Raw genomic sequence first — 22,196 nt, 5'->3', positions numbered from 1 at the left:
TATGGAGCTGTTATGTGGGTCCTGTATGGAGATGTTATTTGGGTCCTGTATGGAGCTGTTATGTGGGTCCTGTATGGAGCTGTTATGTGGGTCCTGTATGGAGCTGTTATTTGGGTCCTGTATGGAGATGTTATGTGGGTCCTGTATGGAGCTGTTATTTGGGCCCTGTATGGAGCTGTTATTTGGGTCCTGTATGGAGCTGTTATTTGGGTCCTGTATGGAGCTGTTATTTGGGTCCTGTATGGGCTGTTATTTGGGTCCTGTATGGAGCTGTTATTTGGGTCCTGTATGGAGCTGTTATTTGGGTCCTGTATGGAGCTGTTATTTGGGTCCTGTATGGAGCTGTTATTTGGTTCCTGTATGGAGCTGTTATTTGGGTCCTGTATGGAGCTGTTATTTGGGTCCTGTCTGAGTGTTATTGGGGTCCTGTATGGAGCTGTTATTTGGGTCCTGTATGGAGTGTTATGTGGGTCCTGTATGGAGCTGTTATTTGGGTCCTGTATGGAGCTGTTATTTGGGTCCTGTATGGAGTGTTATTGTGGTCCTGTATGGAGCTGTTATTTGGGTCCTGTATGGAGCTGTTATTGGGTCCTGTATGGAGCTGTTATTTGGGTCTGTATGGAGCTGTTATTGGGTCCTGTATGGAGCTGTTATGTGGGTCCTTGTATGGAGATGTTATTTGGGTCCTGTTATGGAGCTGTTATTTGGGTCCTGTATGGAGCTGTTATTTGGGTCCTGTATGGAGCTGTTATTTGGGTCCTGTATGGAGCTGTTATTTGGGTCCTGTATGGAGCTGTATTGGGTCTGTATGGAGCTGTTATTTGGGTCCTGTATGGAGCTGTTATTTGGGTCCTGTATGGAGCTGTTATTTTGGGTCCTGTATGGAGCTGTTATTTGGGTCCTGTATGGAGCTGTTATTTGGGTCCTGTATGGAGCTGTTATTTGGGTCCTGTATGGAGCTGTTATGTGGGTCCTGTATGGAGCTGTTATGTGGGTCCTGTATGGAGATGTTATGGGATTCCTGTATGGAGCTGTTATGTGGGTCCTGTATGGAGCTGTTATTTGGGTCCTGTATGGAGCTGTTATTTGGGTCCTGTATGGAGCTGTTATTTGGGTCCTGTATGGAGCTGTTATTTGGGTCCTGTATGGAGCTGTTATTTGGGTCCTGTATGGAGCTGTTATGTGGGTCCTGTATGGAGCTGTTATGTGGGTCCTGTATGGAGCTGTTATTGGGTCCTGTATGGAGCTGTTATGGGTCCTGTATGGAGCTGTTATTTGGGTCCTGTATGGAGCTGTTATGTGGGTCCTGTATGGAGGTGTTATTTGGGTCCTGTATGGAGCTGTTATTTGGGTCCTGTATGGAGCTGTTATTTGGGTCCTGTATGGAGCTGTTATTGGGTCCTGTATGGAGCTGTTATGTGGGTCCTGTATGGAGCTGTTATTTGGGTCCTGTATGGAGCTGTTATTTGGGTCCTGTATGGAGATGTTATTTGGGTCCTGTATGGAGCTGTTATTTGGGTCCTGTATGGAGCTGTTATTTGGGTCCTGTATGGAGCTGTTATTTGGGTCCTGTATGGAGCTGTTATGTGGGTCCTGTATGGAGCTGTTATTTGGGTCCTGTATGGAGCTGTTATGTGGGTCCTGTATGGAGGTGTTATTTGGGTCCTGTATGGAGATGTTATTTGGGTCCTGTATGGAGCTGTTATTTGGGTCCTGTATGGAGCTGTTATTTGGGTCCTGTATGGAGCTGTTATGTGGGTCCTGTATGGAGCTGTTATTTGGGTCCTGTATGGAGCTGTTATTTGGTCCTGTATGGAGCTGTTATTTGGGTCCTGTATGGAGCTGTTATGTGGGTCCTGTATGGAGCTGTTATTTGGGTCCTGTATGGAGCTGTTATTTGGGTCCTGTATGGAGCTGTTATTTGGGTCCTGTATGGAGCTGTTTGTGGGTCCTGTATGGAGCTGTTATTTGGGTCCTGTATGGAGCTGTTATGTGGGTCCTGTATGGAGCTGTTATTTGGGCCTGTATGGAGCTGTTATTTGGGTCCTGTATGGAGCTGTTATTTGGGTCCTGTATGGAGCTGTTATTTGGGTCCTGTATGGAGCTGTTATTTGGGTCCTGTATGGAGCTGTTATTGGGTCCTGTATGGAGCTGTTATTTGGGTCCTGTATGGAGCTTTTATTTGGGTCCTGTATGGAGCTGTTATTTGGGTCCTGTATGGAGCTGTTATTTGGGTCCTGTATGACTGTATTTGGTCCTGTATGGAGTGTATGGGGTCCTGTATGGAGATGTTATTTGGGTCCTGTATGGAGCTGTTATGTGGGTCCTGTATGGAGCTGTTATGTGGGTCTGTATGGAGCTGTTATGTGGGTCCCTGTATGGAGCTGTTATGTGGGTCCTGTATGGAGCTGTTATGTGGGTTCCTTGTATGGAGCTGTTATGTGGGTCCTGTATGGAGCTGTTATTTGGGTCCTGTATGGAGCTGTTATGTGGGTCCTGTATGGAGCTGTTATTGGGCCTGTATGGAGCTGTTATGTGGGTCCTGTATGGAGCTGTTATTTGGGTCCTGTATGGAGCTGTTATGTGGGTCCTGTATGGAGATGTTATGTGGGTCCTGTATGGAGCTGTTATGTGGGTCCTGTAGGAGCTGTTATTTGGGTCCTGTATGGAGCTGTTATTTGGGTCCTGTATGGAGCTGTTATTTGGGTCCTGTATGGAGGATGTGTCCTGTATGGAGATGTTATGTGGGTCCTGTATGGAGATGTTATGGGTCCTGTATGGAGCTGTTATTTGGGTCCTGTATGAGATGTTATTTGGGTCCTGTATGGAGATGTTATTTGGGTCCTGTATGGAGCTGTTATGTGGGTCTGTATGGAGATGTTATTTGGGTCCTGTATGGAGTGTTATTTGGGTCCTGTATGGAGATGTTATTTGGGTCTGTATGGAGCTGTTATTGGGTCCTGTATGAGCTGTATGTGGGTCCTGTATGGAGCTGTTATGTGGGTCCTGTATGGAGCTGTTATTTGGGTCCTGTATGGAGCTGTTATTTGGGTCCTGTATGGAGCTGTTATGTGGGTCCTGTATGGCACCGTGCACATTTAGATTATGTATGGTGTGGACATTTATGATCAGATGGTTCCACACATTGGGCATCATTCAATCTAAGACCAGTTCTGAATTTATACAGTATATTCTTCTCCCCTTGTAGCTAATCCTTCCACAGATCTATGCTTTGCTCATCCTGAGCCTTCTGATTCATGAACTAAATTCCAAAACTTCAGCAAGGACTAACGCATTTACTGACAGAGCGCTAATAAGCTGAGGCAGAGGTTTAATGACTCTTAAAAATGGTCTCTAAGTTGGCATCTCCTCACTTCGGGTCGTGTAGCGCAGTCATTGTCACTGCACCAATCGGCTGCTGAGGTCACAAGGCTCCGTAGATCATGTGATCACTGACGACAGGGAGCGGCGGTAAGGTATATTGGACATTTAGTGGGACTCTTTTCTAGGGATCGGTAAAGCCCTTTAGGCTAGGTCTACACGGCGACATTTGTCGCGCGACACATAGGGCACAACCACACTGCATTTCAAATGGATTTTTTGTGACTCTCGTGTCGCAGTCGCAGCATGTCGCATGTCGCAGTGCGACACCATAGACTATCATTATAAATATTGTCGTGCGACAAATGTCGTCGTGTATACAAATGTCGTCGTGTATACCTGGCCTTAAGGTCCTAAGGTCCAACTTTCTTTATTATTTTTTAATTTCCTTTTTTGTTGCATTTTCCTTCATTTTTAATTTCCTTTATTTTTTCTTAACGTTTAATTTTTTTTTATTTCATTGTATTTTCATAATTTTTTGGGTATTAATTTTATTTTATTTTAATTTGGTTCAATTTTCATTAATTGCATTTTTCTCAGTGTTCTTTTTTTTTATTCATTCAATTATTTAGCATTCTACCTTTATTTGTTTGTTTTTTTAACCAAGTTTTATTCATTTATTTAGTTTACATTTTTACGTCACTTAAATTAAATTTTTTCTTTGGACTTTAGTAAATCCCATGGTGCCCGGTGATGGACGTCCATACGTTTTATATAGCAAGGCTATGATCCCCGGCTTATTGGCCGGCTTGGAACATTCCGTGCTGTTCCTATGAACGATATCTCCTTCTACCTGGCAGAATTCGTCCCCTCTCTGCTGCGCTCCTCTGTGCTGACACATGAACTTGCTGCAGCCACCACAACCGTCCTGGGCTGTAATTTGAGCAAATGGAAATCTTGTTCCCCTCTGCCAGCTGCTTAGCTCAGGCATTTTAACAAGGCCACAAATATGAAGTGGTAGAGATAGAGGGTCCGTCTCGCCCGGCGATGAGCGCGGGATTGTCTCAGGCATCTGCCAGCCGCCACCGCTTACTAAATACTTCCTGGTGATTAACCTGATACATGGGTTCATGAGCACTTGCCCTTTAAATATCTTAGGGTGACCACCAAAATGGCTGCCATGTGAGTAGATAATGAGGGTCTCAATGCCCGGACCCCCACATGTCACAGCACACCACCACTCCTTGTATCAGATGTTTTCTTGTGTATCCGCCTCGACCTGTAATCTATTGCTCACTGCTATCAGCCATTCCACTGTTTGCTGTCCCCCATGATAACTACCACTGCGCTGAGGACCCCCAGAGACATGTACATCCACAGCACTTCCCATCATGCACTCTGCTGTGTTGGGGCGCAGTGAAGCAGAGAGGAGTATGCAGGGTGATGGGGGCGGGGCCTCGCTGAGCTCTGGGCACTGTTATATAAGCCTGAAGCACATGAGGTCATCCGGAGACTCATCCAAATATTCCTGTACATCCCGGGACAGAGAGAGAACATTCTGCGGATAATTCTCTGCACTCAAACCGCATTATATTACTACAGCCCAATCACGTAATGGGGGACATGAGAGCAAGCAACATGATCAATCCCTTCAAGACTGGGTCCTATCTATCTATCTATCTATCTCCTATTATCTATCTATCTATCTTCTATTATCTATCTATCTATCTATCTATCTATTATCAGAGATAGATTAATAAATAAATAGAAAAATATAGACAGATTGATATATGAGAAATAGATAGACTTTAGATAGATAGATAGGAGATAGATAGATAGATATGAGATCGGTAGGTAGATAGATATGAGATAGATAGAAGATAGATATATCTCAGATAGATAGATCTCAGTGCGACCAGGAGGCCGTGGAGGATGAGGCTAATTTCCTGCTGCGGGGCCCCAAATACTCAGCAGTGAGGGAGACTGACTTCAGGAGACTGTCTGATCTCTGCTTAGACTTCATCTCCATGGAGGAGGAAGAGAGACTCTCCATGCTGCTGGGGGAAGAGGAGAACACAACGACCATAGCAGCACAATATATTACTGCCTGCCATAGACTGAGAGGAGCCTGATATACCATGGACTCCTTTATGCCCACCCTGGACGTGTCCCCATCCCCCAACCCTACCCAATTATTTCCTACTTGCTTTGGCAATGCTAAAATGTATTTAGTCCTGCCAATAAAGCTGATTTGATTTGATATGAGAGAGATAGATAGATAGATAGATAGATAGATATGAGATAGGTAGGCAGATAGACAAGCTTCTAACTTCCAGCAAAGAACAGCTTGCCGATTCTCTGGATCTGGCATGGCCGGATGATGGCACACACTGGCAGACTCCATTTTTGTCTGGCATGTATTCCAGGGAGCGTCCAGATCCCATTAGAGTCAATGGTGTCTGGCGTGCATGCGGCACTATCTGGCTATGCCGGAGAACCAGGCTGTTCTTTGCCTAGTCAGACAGCTGGCAGCGCCCTCCTGATTACCAGGAGGAGCGGAGACTGTAACATCTTATTACACTCTGGATGTTGTTTTGTCCTTGGCTGCGCCCCTCACCCTGGGGTGTTATTATTGTGGGGGGTGAGAGGTCCTGGATGATTGAAAGCAGAGCTGGTCAGATTACATACACTGCTCTGCTGCTTCAACCATGTGGAAAGAAAATGACTGTGGTGCCAGAGGACTGACACTTAGCTTTTCTTGCTAGGAATGAGATAATCTTGGAAATCAGGCGGCCGGGCGGGGGTCGCCCCATCTCTCAATACTTGTGATCCTGGGTGCGCCGGGCGTGAAGTTTGCCTTTGGTGAATTTATGAGAATGATAAGTGAAATAAGTCACTTTTATATTCCAAAAAGACTGCCCCCTGGTGGTGGATGTTCATGCCGTGAACACTATAGGACCCGATAGCCCATTGCTGGGGTCATCTGACACTGGCTGACCTGTTACATGGGCACTTGGCAGCTGAAGGCATCTGTGTTGGTCCCGTGTTCATATGTGCCCGCATTGCTGAGAAAAATGATGTTTAAATATATGCAAATAAGTCTCTAGGAGCAACAGGGGCGTTACCATTACACTTAGAGGCTCTGCTCTCTCTGCAGCTGCTGCGCCCTCTACACTTTAATTGACAGGGCCAAACATGTTGACCTTTTCACTGATAATCAAAGTACAGAGGGGGCAGCTGTTGCAGAGAGAGCAGAGCCTCTAGGTGTAATAGGAACAGGTCAGTGTCATAGGTACAAAACTGCTGACAGATGTGAACAGAACTACAGAACAGCAGTGAAGACTGACATATAAGGAAAAGGGTGTAAAGACTTATATGACTTAGTGAGGATCCTTAGAAAGCTGGGTGACAACCTTTATGGGCAGTGTAATGACAGCCATTATTCCGCCATGGCCTTGCAGTGTGTCCTATCCCCCCCCCCTTGTCCTTGTTTGCATGTTTTGGAGAGGTTGCCTGGCAGGGGGCGAGATTCCTGTGGTTAAGGGGTCATCTGAGGAACATATCCCTCCGCTCTGTCCTTGTGTATTTGCCTCACCCCCTGTCCTGCATGGAGAAAACATGTGCCTCCTTCTTCCAGATGTCCTCCATCTCTTAAAATTCTTGGAGAGGCCTGGCCTCCTTCACCCATCTCCGCTCCGTGTCTGTTTCTTAGGATATCTTGAATGCTAGCTAGTAGTTGGCACTGAAATGGTTAAAGGAGGCCTCAACTTTTTCACAAATTTGGCTTCTTGGCTTTTTTTTTTAACCTGTAACCCTGTGTCCTCCCCCAATCCCATGAGGCTGTGCCCATCCAGAGCAGCCCCAAGTCATGAATAGAATGCCAGAAGTGCAGTAAATAGTGACACGTACACAAGTCAGTAAGAGACAGCCAGCAAAAGAATGTAACTCTGCTCAGCAGCGAATGATTTATATGGTATTTAGTTTTTTTTTTCTTGTTTTTGTTTTAAAATCTCGAGCCATCATGGCCGACAAGCTTCTGCATAAAAGGTGCTAGGTTTACGACTTCAAGACTTAAAGGGACACGCTAGAGAAAATATTCTATAGAGCTGGTGTTTAATAAAAGGAGCAGTTTCCCTTTAAGACTTAAAGGAATGCTACAGTCATAACTGATACACTGTTTAGGCCTGGTACAGGGGGTGGAGCGTGAATCACTAATTGTCTCTCAAATCATATGCCGAACCCTCAGGCCCTGTATCAGCTTTGACTGGACTGTTCCTTTAAGTCTTAAAGTGAGACTCCTCCCTTGATTCAACACTAGCTATATAGAAGTCAACGGTCAAAATATGAAATTGGGTGGGTGGCGGGCTCTTACCAAAAAGAAGGGGCCACAGAACTATGCTTTTAGTGATAAATGAGCTGCATTGATTTCAAGTGGACTTCCCCTTTAAGTTCTCCATGTTTACTCCATAGACCTCCCCCTGCCCCCCCAGACAGTCCATTCTGATTACTCCATCCTCTCTTTCATCATCTTCTTCCAAACAGAGAATGGACACTAAGAACCTAAACAATGTAAAACCTCCCAGTAGACCTCTAGTTCCACATACCAGATCAGGACGTTACCAGTTCTTGACGTTGGTCCAAGAGCGTCTGACCCTATATACGAACCATTCTTTGTGAGCCTGGAAGTGCTCATATATTTCTTACTGGTTTGCTAGGACTAGCTTACTGGTGTGGGATCAGTTTACTATAATTTGGGAGGGGCTCCGTTTTGTAAATCTGTCCTGCATTATATCTAAGTGGTACTTAGAGGGGTTGTCCCACCACAAGAACCATTGGATAGGTGATCAGTATCAGTTTGGTGGGGGGGCTGACCACTTTGACAACCACCGATCACGAGAGTGAGGTCCCATGATGTTAAAATGGTGGACTCCCTGGACTGTTCTACAGCACAGAGAAAAGGGGCAACTGTGGTCTCCTCCCCTTGGGGCCTCCACCTACATGTCCATCATGGGTTGACTTTATTGTGGTCCTATTCAGGAACTGTAAAGTGTGAGTATTTGTGGACTAATTTGGCAAGCGGTACTATATGGTAGTATTATTTATTATATTATGCTAATATTACTCCAAAATTCTCTTCTTTCATAAGGCCTTCAATTCTGGTTGTCACATACTTTCTCTGGCAGGTTTCATCAACAATCGTTTACCTGGCCTCCAAGACCTGTCGGTCTGGAAAATATGGATTGGGGAGAAGTTCATAGACCTGCACCAGGTGTGTGGGGAAACATGGTGAATTTTGACAGTGCATAATGGCTGGAAACCCCACCAAAACTAACCCAATTTACAAATTGTAACTCCAATACCCATTTCCTGATGAAGGTAGTTCTGGTACACAGCATTGTTTTGTTAGCTTCTAGTGGGGGAGGGGGGTTAGGTATTAACATACTTTCCATCAGGTCATTGCCTCTCCGTAAATGTATCTGGCTGAATAAGATCCCACAGAGCAATGAAGTCATGTGTTCGAAAACCGCAGGAATAATTTAAAACTCTTTATGTCTATTTTAGTTTCCTGATGATATTTCTGGTCCTGAGGAGCAGCCTGGATTTATTAATATACAAATCCCAGGTCTGAAATTCTGTTACCTTATATCAAGGGCTGAGGCACGTGACTGTGTAGACAGTGTAGTCCATTACATTCATAATGATGAGTACAATACTGCCCCCTAAGTACAATAATGTAACTACTATAATACTGCTCCTATGTACAAGAATATAACTACTATAATACTGCCTCCTATGTACAAGAATATAACTATTATAATACTGCTCCTATGTACAAGAATATAACTACTATAATACTGCTCCTATGTACAAGAATATAACTACTATAATACTGCTCCTATGTACAAGAATATAACTACTATAATACTGCTCCTATGTACAATAATATAACTACTATAATACTGCTCCTATGTACAAGAATATAACTACTATAATACTGCCTCCTATGTACAAGAATATAACTACTATAATACTGCTCCTATGTACAAGAATATAACTACTATAATACTGCCCCTATGTACAAGAATATAACTACTATAATACTGCTCCTATGTACAAGAATATAACTACGATAATACTGCTCATATGTACAAGAATATAACTACTATAATACTGCCCCTATATACAAGAATATAACTACTATAATACTGCCCCTATGTACAAGAATATAACTACTATAATACTGCTCCTATGTACAATAATATAACTACTATAATACTGCTCCTATGTACAAGAATATAACTACTATAATACTGCTCCTATGTACAAGAATATAACTACTATAATACTGCTCCTATGTACAAGAATATAACTACTATAATACTGCCTCCTATGTACAAGAATATAACTACTATAATACTGCTCCTATGTACAAGAATATAACTACTATAATACTGCCTCCTATGTACAAGAATATAACTACTATAATACTGCTCCTATGTACAAGAATATAACTACTATAATACTGCCTCCTATGTACAAGAATATAACTACTATAATACTGCTCCTATGTACAAGAATATAACTACTATAATACTGCTCCTGTGTACAAGAATATAACTACTATAATACTTCTCCTATGTACAAGAATATAACTACTATAATACTGCTCCTATGTACAAGACTATAACTACTATAATACTGCTCCTATGTACAAGAATATAACTACTATAATACTGCTCCCATGTACAAGAATATAACTACTATAATACTGCCTCCTATGTACAAGAATATAACTACTATAATACTGCTCCTATGTACAAGAATATAACTACTATAATACTGCTTCTATGTGCAAGAATATAACTACTATAATACTGCTCATAGCATGCTCCTGTAATTTATTTCACATAGTTTAGCGGCGCAGGTCTATCCTTGTTTTATGCATTGTACTATAATATATAGCCTTGGCCTTTTTCCAGACGAGTACTGTACTTCTAGGCCGTAGTGTAGCCTGCAGACAGCAGACGGTGCAATTAATAGAAGTGATTCAATGTAATCTGGCGCTGCTTTTCTTCCTGTGCCATGCCAGCGATCATTCACAGTCATTGTGTACTTCTGATTGCGATACATAGAAGGGTTGAACAGATAACTTATAAAAGGTTCTGGGAAAAGAGAACAGGTCTGATGTGTTTGAGGGTTGGGATGTGAGCAAGATCCTGCCAGGAAAGGAGCAATGCAGAGAAAATGTCACAAACCACCTGGAACACTGCACAGAATATAGATAACGGTGTTATTACACTGCATGTGTTTTTCGGTGATACATGATGGGAGGATTTCCTGATGTATGCCATTGTAGATGCTAACAGTGCTATAAGTCGGCCTCAGACTCCCATGTTAAAAAGGTGTATCGGGAGGCTCTGTCCTCCTATGACTTCAGTGGGTGTACCTTCAGTCAGCCCTGAGGTGCTAGGGCACAGATCACTCCCGTACAAGGGGGCGACCGCACCCTCTAAGGATGCACCAATATGAAACAATAGCGGGAGACGTGTGGCTTTAAATCTCCTTCCTGAGGTCTTGCTTTGTAACAGAATATTTCTTGGCGCCATTCCCCGTATTCATTTTCCTCCGCTTATAAATGTGGTTTTTCTGACCTGCTCTGAACCTCTGTAACGCTGAACATCACATATAACGTCTATTATTACCACCGCTATCCCTGTCTGCAGACACCGGACTAGTTCTGGACTTGATTTTACTTTCTAAATGATCTATCTACCCCTGAATTGTACAAAAACTTAGATACAGTAGATAGATATGCGATAGATAGATAGATAAGAGATAGATAGATATGAGATAGATAAGAGATAGATAGATGGATAATAGATAGATAGATAGATAGATATGAGATAGATAGATATGAGATAGATAGATAGATATTAGATAGATAGATAAGAGATAGATAGAAGTTAGATAGATAGCTAGATATGAGATAGATAGATGTTAGATAGATAGATAGATAGATAGATATGAGATAGATAGATGTTAGATAGATAGATAGATAGATATGAGATAGATAGATGTTAGATAGATAGATAGATAGATAGATATGAGATAGATATTAGATAGATAGATAAGAGATAGATAGAAGTTAGATAGATAGCTAGATATGAGATAGATAGATGTTAGATAGATAGATAGATAGATAGATATGAGATAGATAGATGTTAGATAGATAGATAGATATGAGATAGATAGATGTTAGATAGATAGATAGATAGATAGATATGAGATAGATATTAGATAGATAGATAAGAGATAGATAGAAGTTAGATAGATAGCTAGATATGAGAAAGAAAGATAGATATGAGAAATATAGATAGATATAAGAAAGATAGATATTAGATATGAGATAGATAGATAGATAGATAGATAGATATGAGATAGATAGGATAGACTGTATCAAGCATGATAGGCTTAGATACCCTAGTGTTGCAGGCAGCTTAGATACACCGGCAGCAGATATCGCTATGCCAGGAGGCCCTCTTGGTCTGTGTCACTGCTGCTCATGTGCGGTCTGAGTGTATTTGTCTCAGGAAATTCCTGATGACTACTCTGTCGAGAACACGATAGGTCTGATAGGTCGCTGGGTGATGTCGGACTTTAGTACTGGGGATTTATGATGGTGGGGGTGATGCTGTGGGTAAGTGCATTTTTAGTATTTGGGGTGGCAGAAGTGAACTGTCTTGGCTGTGGTGCCAGGATAAGCAGTGCCAGTCCCACCATTGCCCCCTATGTCTCTCTGCAAACAAACACCTGCTTCACTCCTCCATCATCTCAACCAGTGGACTCCAAGTCTGTTGGCTGCTGGGAATGTGACGATATGCTGCTCCCGAGTATGTCTTTACTGATAGGATAAAAAATTAGGAATGCAACCTAAAGAGCACCTTTCAGCAGGATCAACCCCATTAAGACATATTGTCTGGTAGAGTCAACCCTGCTGAATAAAACGATACCTCTTTTGTGAAAATTGGTTCTGGAGTTCCTGACAAACAAGACGTTTATTCTTTATGCCGATGAGGACTTCAGTGCACAGGGGGTGGGGCCTTCACCTATCAGTGCAATGAAGCTCCTTAGCCTTCCAGTGCTGGTCCCACCCTTGGTGCACTGAAGACCTAAACTGCAGAAAGAATGAAAGTCTATGATAGATAGATAGATATGAGATCTTTTCTTCTATGCCCGTGGTCATCTTAGGGACTCTATGAAGCTGGGAGACTCTGTGACTATAGTATCTCTCCATAGCATCTAAACATGGCCGCTGCAGCCACCTTAGACATTGTGTGCAGGCAGGATATACCCCGGGGGGAGTTCTTGTATAATACCGTTATCTGGGTAAAGATTTATATACACTATAATATGCATACAGTGGCGGATTCCACTTGACAGTAGTGGATGTGGTGTGACAGGGGGGTATTTGTCTCCGTCTGGACCACACAAGAATGAATACAATCCTATATTGTGGAGGGAGCCGCGGCCATAGAAATCCTTTATACGACAACCATAGAACCGCCGCACTGTTTACCCGAGCTGAATAAACTCATTCATTTGTTGACAGACGAGCGGCGTCCTGGAACCGCTGCATCAATGTTTTCTGCCTCCTCCGCTTGTAAACAGAGCAGAAGGGGATATCAGAGCCACTCCGGCCCATCATGTGCCGGGAAGAGCAGATTGTCCTAAGAGCTCACCCCGCAGTAATGTAAATCCACAGAAGAAAGTCACTCGAGCTCCATAGAAGGATATGCAGCGACGGGGTTGAGGTGCCGCTGCCAGAACACCCAACGCTGGTCACTCCGAGAAACTGCAAAGACCACAGGAACGTGCGCAGATGGTAAAAGCTCAGCTAGAAAACTGTCAAGATCACTGGTGGTGGTGGTGGTGGGGTCATACAGAATGTGCTCTCTGATGTGTAAACGTATGGGTTCAGGTGCCCCTAAGAGTTCTTCGCCAATGTGAGAAGTGAGGATCAGTTTTTATCGCGTTTATGAGCAGCAGTTTATGAGATCAGTTTATGATCAGTTTGTCCTTCATAATGGGAAGTAGGAATCAACTTTGTGTGCCTGATTTCATAAGAAGTAGGGATTGATTTGTACTATTTTTGAGACAAGGAGGGATCAACTTGTGCCATTGTTATGAGATGTAGGGATCCACTTTCGTGAAAAGTAGACAAAAGCTTGGGAGAACTGTGCATCAGCTGGTCCTATGTTCAGGAGAAGTAGGGATCAGTTTGTTCCAACTTTAGGATTAATCCTATCTTCATGGTCAACGTCTCCCAGATGCTTCCATGTTTATGAAAACTAGGGATCAACTGGACCCACCTTTATTATAATAAAGGATCAGCATGTCCTTTCTTTGTAAGAAGGAGGAATCAGCTTGTCCCACCTCCATGATAAGTAGGGATGTCTTACCTTCATGATATAGAAAGATCAGTTTGAACCAACTTTATGATAAGTATGGATCAGCGTCTCTCACCTTCATGATAAGTAGAAATCACCTTGTCCCACCTTCAGGATATGTATGGATACGCTTGTCCTACCTTCATGATAAGTAGGGATCAGCTTGCCCCACCATCATGAGAAGTAAGGATCAGCTTGTCCCACCTTCATGATAAGTATGGATCAGCTTGTCCCACCTTCATGATTGTAGAGATCAGCTTGTCCCACCTTCAGGATATGTATGGATACGCTTGTCCTACCTTCATGATAAGTAGGAATCAGCTTGTCCCACCTTCAGGATATGTATGGATACGCTTGTTCTATCTTCATGATAAGTAGGGATTAACTTGCCCCACCTTCATGAGAAGTAAGGATCAGCTTGTCCCACCTTCATGATAAGTACCGTCATGATATAGAAAGATACGTTTGAACCAACTTCATGATAAGTATGGATCAGCGTCTCTCACCTTCATGATAAGTAGAAATCACCTTGTCCCACCTTCAGGATATGTATGGATACGCTTGTCCCACCTTCATGAGAAGTAAGGATCAGCTTGTCCAACCTTCATGATAAGTATGGATCAGCTTGTCCCACCTTCATGATTGTAGAGATCAGCTTGTCCCACCTTCATGATTGTAGAGATCAGCTTGTCCCATCTTCATGATTGTAGAGATCAGCTTGTCCCACCTTCATGATTGTAGAGATCAGCTTGTCCCATCTTCATGATTGTAGAGATCAGCTTGTCCCATCTTCATGATTGTAGAGATTAGCTTGTCCCATCTTCATGATTGTAGAGATCAGCTTGTCCCACCTTCATGATTGTAGAGATCAGCTTGTCCCACCTTCATAATTGTAGAGATCAGCTTGTCCCACCTTCAGGATATGTATGGATACGCTTGTCCCACCTTCATGAGAAGTAAAGATCAGCTTGTCCCACCTTCATGATAAGTATGGATCAGCTTGTCCCACCTTCATGATTGTAGAGATCAGCTTGTCCCACCTTCATAATTGTAGAGATCAGCTTGTCCCACCTTCATGATTGTAGAGATCAGCTTGTCCCACCTTCATAATTGTAGAGATCAGCTTGTCCCACCTTCATGATTGTAGAGATCAGCTTGTCCCACCTTTTATGATAAGTATGGATGTCTTACCTTCATGGTATAAAGGGATCAGCTGGAACCATCTTCATGATAAGTAGACATAATAGGATATCTGAAGATGTATGAGGGTATATGAGAATGTGGGGTATGATGGTGTGTAAGGCTGTATGTGTGTATACAAAGCTGTATGAGGGTATGTGTAAGTAATGAGAGTATATATGAATAATGATGGTATATGAGGATATATCCTGGTAATGAGGGTATATGTGCAGGGGCGGATTAAGTGCATGATAGGCCCTGGGCTGTCTCCCCAACTTGGTCCCCTCCCTCCATTTTATTTTATTTATTTTTTTGTATGAAGAGGCTGCGGTGCTTCATGAGCGCCAGAGTCTCTTCCTAGGCCATATGACATCTTCAGACTAAACAAAATCCCCCAAATTAGGTCCTAAACTTAAATATTTGGTCACCAAATTTAAAATACATATAATTATAATAAAAAAGACATGGAGGAGAATACAGCACCACATACCTCTTACATCCAGTGACATCTCCTGTCATGTAGACCTTCTCTTTCCTCTTCTCCTCCATTTGACCCAGACCACCATGGCAAATTCTTTCAGCCACATCTCGTCTCTACAGTTTGTAACACAGACACGTTAGATTTCTCAATTTTTCCATCAACCTCCTCATCCTGGTGCCCCCACAGTGTCATCCTGCTGCCACCCCCAATACTTTGCCCGTTGTTCCCCCCAACGCCCCAGGTACTATACTGCTGAAAAAATAGTGACCCCCACTAGACATAATTGGAGTCATTTATCAAACTGGTGTAAAGTAGAACTGGATTTCCAAAAGAGCTGTCAAATATGAAAGGTGGAATCTGATTGGCTGCTATGGGCAACTAATTCAGTTCTACTTTACACCAGTTTGATAAATTACCCCAAATGTTCCTATAGTGTCCACAGCAGCTATAATGTCCCCTAGAGACCCCGAGTAATAATACCACCCTCTATTGTGCTCTAGGCAATAATCCCTGTATAGTGTCCCCAGAAATAATAGACTGGCCCCTACAGTGCCTCCCCAATAGCAACACCCCCAAATAGAAATTTCCACCACACTGCCCCACATAGTAATCCCCCATAGTAATTTGCCCCCACACAGTAATTTCCCCCAAACTGCCCCCATATTGTAGTTTGCCCCCACACAGTAATTTCCCCTACATAGTAATTTTCCCCACACTGCCCCCACATAGTAATTTCCACCACACTGCCCCCACATAGTAATTTGCCCCCACATAGCAATTTCCCCACACTGTCCCACCACTGCCTCCACACAATAGTTTTCCCCACACTGTCCCCACATAGCAATTTCCCCCACACAATAATTTGCCCCCACAGTAATTTTTTTTAAATTATGGGCATCGCCAAATGCGAAAGCGCCGATACTAAAAAGTTAGCCCATATGGTGAATGGCGTAACAATAATTTTTTTTAAAGCCTGTTTCGAGTTTTTTTCATCACTTTATTACCCAAGAAAATTGAATAAAAAGTGATCAAGTCATACAGAACCCTCAGAGCACTCTAGGGCACACTGCCCCATATATTAATTTGCCCCCACATAGTAGTCTCTCCCATAATAATTTGCCCCCACACTGCCCCACATAGTAATTTGCCCCCACACTGCCCCATTTAGTAATTTGCCCCCACATAGTAGTCCCTCCCATAATAATTTGGCCCCACACAGCCCCCACATTCCCCCCCTATGTACTCGATGTCTCTTCCCTAATATGTCCTCCTGTGTGTGTCCCCCCACATGTCCCCCAAAGTAGGCACATGAAATAAAAAAATAAAAATTAAATTAAAAGCTAAATACTCGCCTATGTCCAGGGCCAGGTGCTTGCTCGTAGAGGAAGGCGGGATGAGGCAGGCGTGCACACATCACAGTGCTGCGTCCCGGCACAGGCGCGCGATGATGTCATCACGCACGCCTGCCCTGGGATTTCACTACCGCATAGGCCCCAGGCCTACGAGGCCTGAAGCCTATGGTGGTGATTGGCGACGATACAGGTAACTATGCGCTCCCGTGTCCCGCCGCAGTATGTGGGCGTTCAGGTCGGCGTTGGGCCCCCCAGCGGTGCTGGGCCCCGGGCTGCCGACTCGAACGTCCCTATTGTAATCCGCCACTGTATATGTGAGTAGTGAGGGTGTATGTGAGTAATCAGGGTACATGGGGGTATATGTGGGTAATGAGGGCATATAAGGTGTGACACAGTGAGGGGTTGTGTCTGGCAAGGCAGGTATTTTTCTCCCAGCATGTGCGGCTGGGCTGGTTTCCAGCCAGGTGAGGTCAAATACCGGACCGGAGTTTAAGTGCCGGTCCGGGTTTTGGCAGCACCTGGCTGTCCTTAAATAGGCAGCTGGGCTCAGCAGAGAGGTCTCTGTTTTGGGATCTGAGGTTTTGTGCCGTGGTGGAGGGCTGAGAGCCGCATGCTGGGGCCCCCTAAAGCCTGCTGTGGACTACTGGAGGCAGAACTGCCAGCAAGGTGACTTGTGTTATATGAACTTTCCATTTTGTGTAAATTAACACCAAGACTGCAAAGTTACCGGTATGTGCTGTTCTGTGCAATTGCCTCAAGTGTGAATAAACACTGACGTTTGGAGTTACCCTATCAACCCCACAAAGGGTATACAGTATGTGGGTGATGAGGGTATGTGAGCCTGGTATTTAGACTATATATGTGTTTTATTATTTTTATATACAGTGCCCTTTAAATGTTTCCCCCCCCCAGTCAGTTCACTTTTAGCCCCCCTCTATAATAGGTTTGCACTTTATTCCGGCATTACTTTCTCACCAGTATCACACTGGACGTAGCTCCAGGGGCATAACTACCATAGCGGCAGACCATGCGACTGCTATGGGGCCTAGGGCAAGAGGGGGCCCAGTTGGGATCATCTCCTCTTTTACTGGGGGTGGAAACTTGGTCAGGACTCTACCCTTTAAAGAAACAACGAGGCAGTGGAAAAAAATGGCCCAAGGGTCATTGAAAGGGTTTTAGGCGGAAACCCTTCTGTCCTGTGTGGGGGGCCTGGTCTGATCCTTGCTATGGGGCCCTTACTTCTCTATGTACGCCACTGATTAGCTCCTAAACCGAACCAAAATGAAATTGCGTCTCCGGCAGCCACCCTCCAGCCGGCAGTAACAAGAAGCTGGACCTATGCCACGACAGACTTAGAGGGATGTCTAATTTTAAAGTATCTGCTCGGACTAGATTTACTTGCAGGATTAGCGGTGAGATTATCACTGTGTAAATTCTGAGGCCCAGCAGTGTCCTGTACTGTAATAGCAAGATAATTAACGGGGCTATGTACTGCTGGGCTGGGGGATCAGTATGGAAAAATATTTTAGGTCCCTAAAGATCTCTAGTTCTACATGAGTACACATAGGAATCTTTAAGACCATGGTCACGAACATCACTGTGGTGTATCCATGGCCGGTTTTAGACAAAATGTGGCCCTGGGCAAAATCAAAAGCGGGGCCCCAAATCTTGTAATAATGTACTAACAACACAGTTACATTCTGTGGATTCCGGCCCTATACTAGGCTTCCGAAAATTAAAACAAATGTAAAAAAAAGTTTTTAAAATATAAAAAAACATAAAAATTTTAATTACCCACATTCCCCCCCAGAAATAGAAACAAATTTTTTTTTTAATTATGGGCATCGCCAAATGCGAAAGCGCCGATACTAAAAAGTTAGCCCATATGGTGAATGGCGTAACAAGAATTTTTTTTTAAAGGCTGTTTCGAGTTTTTTTCATCACTTTATCTCCCAAGAAAATTGAATAAAAAGTGATCAAGTCATACAGAACCCAAAGGGTATTGTCAAAAATGACAGATTGTCCCTCAAAAAATGAGTCCCCACACATCTCCGTGGACATAACTATAAAAAGTTATATGGTTCAGAATATTGCAATGAAAAGAAAAAAATTTTTTTTTACAAAGTGAGTCCTGATAAAGCTTAGCTTGCTGCAGTGAGCGGGCCTATAGAGTGGGGGGGCTGTTAGGGTTGCCACCTTTCCCCCCAAAAAATACTGGTTACAAAAGTTAAAAAGGTTGGTGTGAGTTAATATGGGTGTTATTTGATCATATTTTACGTTTTGCTCCATTTTTTTCTCAATAAAATCAAATTGTTCACTGTTGGGAACACTCTGTGTATTTAAGTTTTATTTAAAAAGTTCCTGTAGGGATGTGAACTCACAACCTTCTACATTAAACGCCAGAACCTTAACCACTAGGCTATAGAGCTCAATGCTAAGTCAGTACTGAAAAGCCTCATAGAAGTTACTCTTCTGGTAAAAACAACATAGATGTTTTTCTTGTATTATACAAGAGAAACTTCTATGAGGCTGCTCAGCAGTAACTAAGCATTGAGCTCTATAGTCCAGTGGTTAAGTTACTTTTGCCTGTAATGTAGAAGGTTGTGAGTTTGAATCCCTACAGAAAAAAATTAAAAATACTGGGTACACAAGTTAAAAAGGTTGGTATAGGCCAGTGGTGGTGCCCAAACTGCAACATAAACCCACTTATTTATCGCAAAGTGCCAACACAGCAATTTACCTTGAATACTACAGTCCAATATAGAATATCTTCCATGTACTTTATTATTTATTTACAATATCCTGCCTACATTCAGTGCGCTGCCTGTGCTGGTCATAGTGCGCCCTGCGCTGATGAGTGACAGGAAAGTCTAAGGCATATTGGTACACCATAGACTTTTTCCAGGGTGTGGGTGCCCACAGAGAGGGCTCTGAGTGCCGCCTCTGGCACCCGTGCCATAGGTTCGCCATCACTGGTATAGGCTAATAAGGGTGTTATTTGGTCACATTTTATGTTTTGCTTCATTTTTTTCTCAATAAAATAAAAATTTTCACTGTTAGGAACACCCTGTGTATTATAAGTTTTATTTAGCCTCTATTTTTAAAAAGTTTCTGTAAGGATTTGAACCCACAACCTTCTACATTAAAAGCAAGAGCATTAACCACTGGGCTATAGTACTCAATACTATGTCTGTGCTAAAAAACATCATAGATATTTCTCTTCTGTTAAAAACAGCATATACGTTTCTCTTGTATTATACAAGAGAAACTTCTATGAGGTTTTTCAGCACTGACTTAGCATTGAGCTCTTTAGCACAGTGGTTAAGGTTCTTGCCTTTAATGTAGAAGGTTGTGAGTTCAAATCCTCACGGAGACATTTCATAAATAGAGTCTAAATTAGATTTATATACACAGGGTGTCCCTAAGCATAATGACAATGCTTGGGAATACCCCTTTCATGTTCATAACACTAACTCAATATATGGAGTCAGAGCAGGGACTCCTAAGCTGGAAAATTCCCCACTCTGGAGTCCCTACTAAAGCAGGGGGCCCCTGCTAACCAGGCCCTGGGTGTATCTGAAGTATCTTAGATCATGGCCATCCAACTTCAAGGTTCATTTTGGAGCTGCAAACTGCCTGGGACTTACAGATCTCAACAGACTAATAGATTATGGATTTCTGACTTCAAGTTTATGGGCTCTTAAAGACAGCATCAGATCATGGTTTACCACCCTCAAGGCTAATATAGGAACTACAAACTGTCTGGGACCAACATATTATGGATGTTGAATTTCAAGGTTTCTATAGGGACCACAAAACATCTAGGACCTGAAAGATCCCATCAAATCACAGATGTCCATCTTCAAGGTTCCTATAGGAACAATGAACCGTGTATGACCTTACAGACTATCAGATCATGGCCCACTGAGTTTAAAGTTTCTATAGGAATTATGAACTGTCAAGAAATCCCAACAGATCATGGGTGTCCAACTTCAAGCTTCCTATAGGTGCTATAAACTGTCAGGGACCTTAAAGGTTGCATCAGATCATGGATGTCGAATTTAAAGGTTCCCATTGGAACCTAATGGAATGAAGCAGAGTTCTTATAAATACTACATAGGTGGAAGACAACATAGGTCATTTGTTCACATGGGTGGTACTGGTCTTTACCATCAATTTTGACAAATGAGGTATCTTTTAGCATTTGAAACCCTCTGAACAGAACCACCAAGTCAATGAGGTCAATTGATGTCTGCTGTAGGATCTTCTGTCCATTAAGTGATGAAATGAGTCTAGTGGTGGTGGTAAAACGTATGCCCATCATAGACGGTGTAAACAGTGTCAGTTGGATGGTAAGTCTTTGTACCAGGGTGATAGGAGACCACACGAATGTGTGTACTGGACAGCTGTAGACACTGATAGAGAAGCAGGACTCTCTACATAAGTGCGAGTAAATGGAAATTTGGTGATGGTCACATCTTGTAACATCACATCTCCATCAACCGTCACCGTTTTGGAGGTTTGTCGAATGTATGAAGGCATGCAGAGCTCCTCTGCATTTGATAAAGCCCTGAACATGAATTCCGGATGAGGAACACATCCCACGTCTGCTTCTCTCCTACAAGAGTCCCGTTTCCTTTAGTCAAGAGCTTCGCTATGTTGTGGTTTCCCTCAGTCGAATCCAAGCTTACTTTTCTTTGTTTTTATGGACTGACTCCCAGCTGAGTCCAGGCCTCGTTCCAGCCACAGACCTGATATCGGAGCATGGAGACCAGGGAAGGATGATGAGAGTTAAGAGCACTAGCCATGGTTATCTCCATATCTTTGATTTTCTGCCAGTCACCATGGATGAGAAAAATCCTGGGGGCCTGCCAATAAACGTTGAACTGATGCCTAAGGGCCACAATGTCATCTAGAGGCACTATGGTTCTCCAGCTATTGTGAAACTACAAAACCTAGCAAGTCCTGGCAGCCAAATAAAAGCTTGGTGTAACAGTTTCGCAACAGCTAGAAAACTATAGGTTAGAGAATACTGGTTTAAAGGATAACAACGTCTTGTGATCAATAGCTACGTTTCTATGCTTCTGGTTAATCTTGTTTACTACATTCTTCTGGTATTTCAGCTATTAATCCAGGCAGAGACATACTGGGAATGTTTCTAGGCAATGATGCAATCATCATCAATTACACATGGTCTCCAGTTGTTTGACATTAGGTGATTAGCCTCTGTATAAAAAACATGAAAAATAAATAACAAAAATACATACGGACAAAGAAAATGCACGAATCCCCGTGTACAGGAATATACCTACTTTAATACTACTCCTATGTACAAGAGTATAAGTACTATAATACTGCTCCTATGTACAAGAATATAACTACTATAATACTGCTCCTATGTACAAGAATATAACT

At 42.9% G+C, this 22,196-nt stretch overlaps 1 protein-coding gene across 2 annotated transcripts in view; it reads left to right on the top strand.

The window, feature by feature from the left end:
* LOC122946216 (discoidin domain-containing receptor 2-like) overlaps window positions 1-22,196 on the top strand; it is an 87,685-nt gene that overhangs the window by 13,503 nt on the left and 51,986 nt on the right. Inside the window, exon 2 of one of the 2 annotated variants that reach the window (XM_044305661.1) lies at window positions 8,505-8,590. The exons of the other annotated variant lie outside the window; for it this stretch is intronic. The gene's annotated coding sequence lies outside the window, so the exon portion shown is untranslated. The remainder of the gene's footprint in view (window positions 1-8,504; window positions 8,591-22,196) is intronic. 2 annotated transcript variants of the gene reach the window in all.

The sequence above is a fragment of the Bufo gargarizans genome, chromosome 9 (genome assembly GCF_014858855.1).
Source record: "Bufo gargarizans isolate SCDJY-AF-19 chromosome 9, ASM1485885v1, whole genome shotgun sequence".
NCBI classification, from domain to species: Eukaryota; Metazoa; Chordata; class Amphibia; order Anura; family Bufonidae; genus Bufo; species Bufo gargarizans.
The sequence above is the reverse complement of the archived record's forward strand: the minus strand, read 5'-3'. Positions and strand labels throughout refer to the sequence as shown.